The following is a 5,575-nucleotide window of genomic DNA, read 5'->3' as shown; positions in this document are numbered from 1 at the left end:
ATGTTTCATGCAAGAAAAGTTAAAAATTTTGATTTCTGGATCACTTCCTGTGACGACCGGAAGTGACGGCGGACGATTTTATCCCAACTGAATTTGCCTACTTATCAAGATCTACCACTTATATAAGTTTGGTGCCTTAATCTCTTATCGTTTACGAGATCTAGCTATGATAACTTCTCATTTTGAGGACAGAAAATCACGCGACCGGAAGTGAATTTTACAAAGATATTTGACGTTACTGTAGACATCTGCAGTCTGAATAAGATATCCAAAAATCTTTTCAAATACATTACGTATAAAAAATATTTATGGGAGAGAAAAATACTGAAAATATGCAGTTTTTCTCTTATAACCGGAAGTTGTCGTTTTTGTTTCCGGTGGGACTGATATATTTCGAAACTACAAACAAGATGCTGTAATGTGATGCAAAAAAGTTTTAAAAAAGAAAAAGTTGAAATTTTCGATTTTTTTTACCACTTCCTGTGACGACCGGAAGTAACGGAGGACGGACTTAAACATATTGCACAAATCTACTAGTCATGATCTATTATTCCTGAAAGTTTTATGTCTTAATCTGTTACCGTTCCTGAGAAATCTTCCGGACATGATCTCTTTTGTAAAAACGGAAATCGGACATATTTGACGAACGGAAGTGAATTTTGAAACACTAAAAACTACATTTGAAAGATATTTTTACTATCTATCATCCCTGAAAATTTCACGAGAATCCACCCAGTCATCTCTGAGAAATCGTCAAAAAAAGAAAAGGGAAAATAAAATAATAATAATAATAATAATAAAAAGAAACAGTAGAATCACTATAAGGTCTTCCGTCTGAAACGAAAGACCTTAATAATAATAATAAGAAACAGAGTAAAAACAATATGTTCCCAACTTTGTTTGGGGAACATAATAACATAGTTTAAGTCCTTGTAACCATGAACAAAAACCTCCAGCATCTTTGTATAGGGATGCTTCAAAGACACTCATATAATGCATTTCCCTTGACATCGATTTTTTTTCCACTAAGTTCTCCTTTGATTGTTGGAGTAAAGAAATCTCACCATGGCTAAGATCTTGGAAAAAGGCTAAGATCTGTAAACTTTCTTTTTTCTCAAAATTTCATTCATTCTTTAATGAATGATAAATGATTGACAACCCAATCTTGTGTTTTTGACGTTAGATAACGTGACGCTCTTAAAGAACGGGTAATAAAATATGTTATAAAATAAAAAGTAATAAATATTTGCTCTTGAAATTTAAAACATAGAAAATTGAAAATCTCTCCCGTATATTCATTATTTTTTGTATAAATCCTTTGTATGCGTCATAGTTTGTAGTATTCCATAAAAACAAGGAAATTTCGTTATTTTTGGCCTTATGAGATGCCCCCTCTGGAAACAAGGCGATAGAATTTTGTGGTTCTTACATATAATGTACAATATAGTAATGCTCATCATACATTATAGTTTGAGCAAAAAGTCTATTGTAGTATTTGTATATTTTGTATTTAAATATACCTGGGCGGTAGATTTTCCTTAAACTTGGCACACTGAAGTAAATATAAGTTATACATGGTTTAAGAATTAAAAAAAGTTTCTCTATTGTAGTTTCGCACAATATAACCCAAGTCGGCCCCCTTAAATTTCTCTTCCTACATGTACTTATCTCAGATTAGTAAGAATACACAAAGACCCTTATCGCTAAAATTAAGGAAAGCAATCGATATTTTCTTGAATACTTAATTTGTGAGATTCACTTGTCGTTGGAAACAAGATGTGTTTGTAAACCACTATGCACCCGACGGCAGCAAAGTTCGAAAAAGCTATTTTAGCATATAGGTCACAGTCAAGGTCACTAGGTTATTGACCTTGGTTTCATTCGAAAGAACTTGATTAGTGGAGTATACATACCAAATATGAAGTCTCTATCTCTCATGGTTCAAAAGTTCTGTTGAAGGTTCAAAAAAGCTATTTTTAGCATAAAGGTCACAGTAAAGGTCACAAGGTCATTAACCTTTATGTCATTTAAAAGAGCTAAATGAGTGAATTATGTATACTTAATATGAAGTCTCTATCTTTTATAGTTCAAAAGTTATGGCGAAGGTTAAAGTTTGCAGAAAAAAAGCTATTTTACCATATAGGTCACAGTCAAGGTCACAAGGTCATTGACCTTGGTGTCGTTTGAAAGAACGTAATGAGTGGAGTATACATATTAAATATGAAGTTTCTATCTCCTGTGGTTCAAAAGTTATGGCGAAGGTTCAAGTTTGAAGACAAACAGACAGACAGGACAAAAACAAATATACGCCCCGGATCTATCGATCCGGGTGCATAAAAAAATTACACATAGTATATATTGGAGGTTCTATATTTTATCTTTAAAAAAGAAAGAACGTTTAAGAATTATAGCTTACGATACTTTGAAGCAGGTCAGTGTAGATAATAAAAGGAATGCTCTGATAAGATAAATTGGTGTTTTTGACCAAAAAAAATGGATTTCGTAAAAAATAGATCCTGTACGGACCAGATAGAAAGTTGCGCATTATCATCGAGCAATGTGCTGAATGGAACTACTCCCTCTATGTACATGTAGGCTTAATAAATTACGAGAAAGCCTTTGATAGTGTTGACAGGGAAACGATATGGAAACTTCTGCGACATTACGGAGTTCCTTGTAAACTGGTAAATATCATCCGTACCTCTTATGAACACCTGACATGGAGGGTCATACATGGAGGACAACTGACGGAACAATTCGAAGTAAAAACAGGAGTTCGTCAGGGATGTCTTTTGTCACCCTTTCTGTTTCTTCTTGCAATAGACTGGATAATGAAATCATCCACAGACAATAGAAGAAATGGATTACAGTGGACACCACAAATGCAAGAGAAAATTACAACAGTGGAGGAAACAGCACAGATAGGACTTAACATCAATATCGAAAAAAACAAAGATCCTAAGCGCAATCACACCATCAAATGCTCCGTTAAATATAAAAGGTTAGGAAATAGAGGAAGTAAAACACTTCACCTACCTTGGCAGTATAGTGGACCAACAAGGAGGAACAGAAGCTGACATAAAGGCAAGAATAGGAAAGGCCAGAGTAGCATTCCTGCAACTTGGAAACATCTGGCTGGAAGACCAAGGGAATAAGAACATGCACCAAAGTCAGGGATTTTAACACCAGGCTGTGCTTCTCTATGGTTCAGAGACATGGAGGATGATCGTTGCCACAACAGGATCCAGACATTTGTCAACTCTTGTCTGATGAGATGGCCCGACAAAGTAAGTAACACCAATCTGTGGCAAAGAACAATCCAAGACCCTATAGAAGCAGAAATAATGCAGAGAAGGTGGAGGTGGATAGGGAATACTCTACGCAAGCCACATAAAACATCACAAGGCAAGTCCTATCCTGCAACCCCCAAGATAAACGTAAGAGAGGGAGGCCAAAGAACACCTGGCGGAGAGATTTTGAGTCAGATGTCAAAAGAATTGGGAAGAGCTGGAAGGGAGTAGAATGCATTGCTTAGGATAGAGGGGCCTGGAGGGATCTTGTAATCTGCCTATGCCCCGAAAGGGGTAGCAGGCATAAGAAGTAAGCAAGTAAACAAAATTTACCATTTCTAAACGCGGACTTTAATCACAATTTTAAAAAGATCCATGCAAGGCAGGCACAAGATATTCAAATCTAAAATAGTGATCATCTTTATTTCAGACTGTCTCAAGAGTAAAATACATAAATACATGAAACTTTAAAAAATGAAATAAATATAATGTAAATGGAAATTTAAGTACATTTGCTAATCAAATGGTTTCATCAATGAAATATAGTCAATGATAAATGATAAGAATTTATTTTCATCAAAATGAAGATGTAGGCCTCTCAAGATAAGTCACCTGCTGATACCTTTGATCTTTGTCACGTGATAATGCCCATGGTTTCTGCTGAGTAAGTTACATGTAATTATGCTGCAAGGTGTGGTGCAAATGTAGAAAAAAATTATCATTGTTTCATTCGTAGCTGTAGTATATTCGTAACAATATTTTACTAGTTGAAAAACATTTCAATTATTATTCACCGTGCACTTTTACCACGTCATCATTATCTGCAAAATTACTACGATTTCTTTTATATCTTAACCACTCCGAGGGCGGGGAGTATCCATTGTAATCTCCTTATATTACCATGAATTATCAATTATCTAATGAGAAATGATAATGAAATTAAAACATAAAAACAACGATTAAAACTTATTTTAAAGCAAGTTTTAAAATATTTTACTCATGATTTTATATGTTATCATTTCAGAATTATTTAACTGAACTAATAAAAAAGAACAACGCCTCAATACCCCATGTGCAGTTTCCAACACAACCACAAATCGATTGGCCGTATCCTTGGAGACCTGTCAAATCAAATTGATTGTCAGTTTACTGTATATATATTTATATGAAAATTGGCTAACATGAGTTCTATTTCATCAAATGGAATGAAACTTCACAATTCGACAAAATAAATGTTTCTATTTACGAAAATTTGTTTATATTTTATCTTGTAATAATAAAAAAAACGATGAGGAGCATTGTCTAAGCATTTTTTGAAGGACTCTTGTATTTGACGCAGGAGAATGTTTTGCATAACTTTATCAATACAAATTGTTCTAAAAAGGTTAAAGAAAATAGACTAGAAACTTTTTATTATTTTTTTTAAGCTAGAAACATACGTTTTCCTACTTTCTCCCAAATCTTGGTGAAGTGTTCAATCAGAAAGTTGTAAGATGGTCGGATATTTTTTTCTTTATTGCGAAAGGCTTCTGAATGCATAAAAATAATTAAGTGAAGGAAAAGTTTATCTGTGTTACTTATCTCCTCGTAAAGTAAGCATATCTATTTATAGATTATAACTGAATGCTCAACTGGACACGATCCTCTTTTCAATTAAAGTTCCACGAAGAGTACATATAAGTACAAGTTAATGAAAGTATTAATCAAAACGGCTTGAGTTGACGACAGGTAAGTTACTTTCTAAAGTGTCACAGGATTTTAGCAGCATTAAAATAGGATAATCCCCAGCTCTTTGTATACTAGTACTCGTATATATTGTCTTCAACAGTTTAAGTAAGTTTAAATTTCTTTAAACTGTGAATGTCAAGTTATTATATATTTTCTAGAAAGTAAAAGGGCAAATTTTCTCAATAAATGTCCACCATTGAAAATTATTTATACCCGTCAGAAGTATTCTAGTAATTCCGGCAAGATCGGGTTGCATAGCTTGACCCTTACTTAAATTTCAGCAATGTGCGAATCTGTCATTCTCACAAGGACAATAGCTTGGTTTTGAGTTCACTCGAGGCTGCGGAATCCCTGGCAGCTTCCTTTTGTTTTGTTTGGACTAGCTTCGAAATCCTCTTATTTCTTATTGAGAAGAACCAATATTTTTTTTTTTCATAAATCGAAAAAAGAAGTAATCGGAAAGCAAGCTGCGGACATATCAGTGCACACGATAATGGTTGTTTGTCACCAAAAGGTTAATGTGATTGATCGAAAAATAAAAACATTCAGGGTTTCTA

Source organism: Saccostrea cucullata, unplaced genomic scaffold (genome assembly GCF_032062105.1).
Source record: "Saccostrea cucullata isolate Sc308-1 unplaced genomic scaffold, CSIRO_AGI_Scuc_v1 ctg1580, whole genome shotgun sequence".
NCBI classification, from domain to species: Eukaryota; Metazoa; Mollusca; class Bivalvia; order Ostreida; family Ostreidae; genus Saccostrea; species Saccostrea cuccullata.
Note: the sequence above shows the minus strand (reverse complement) of the source record.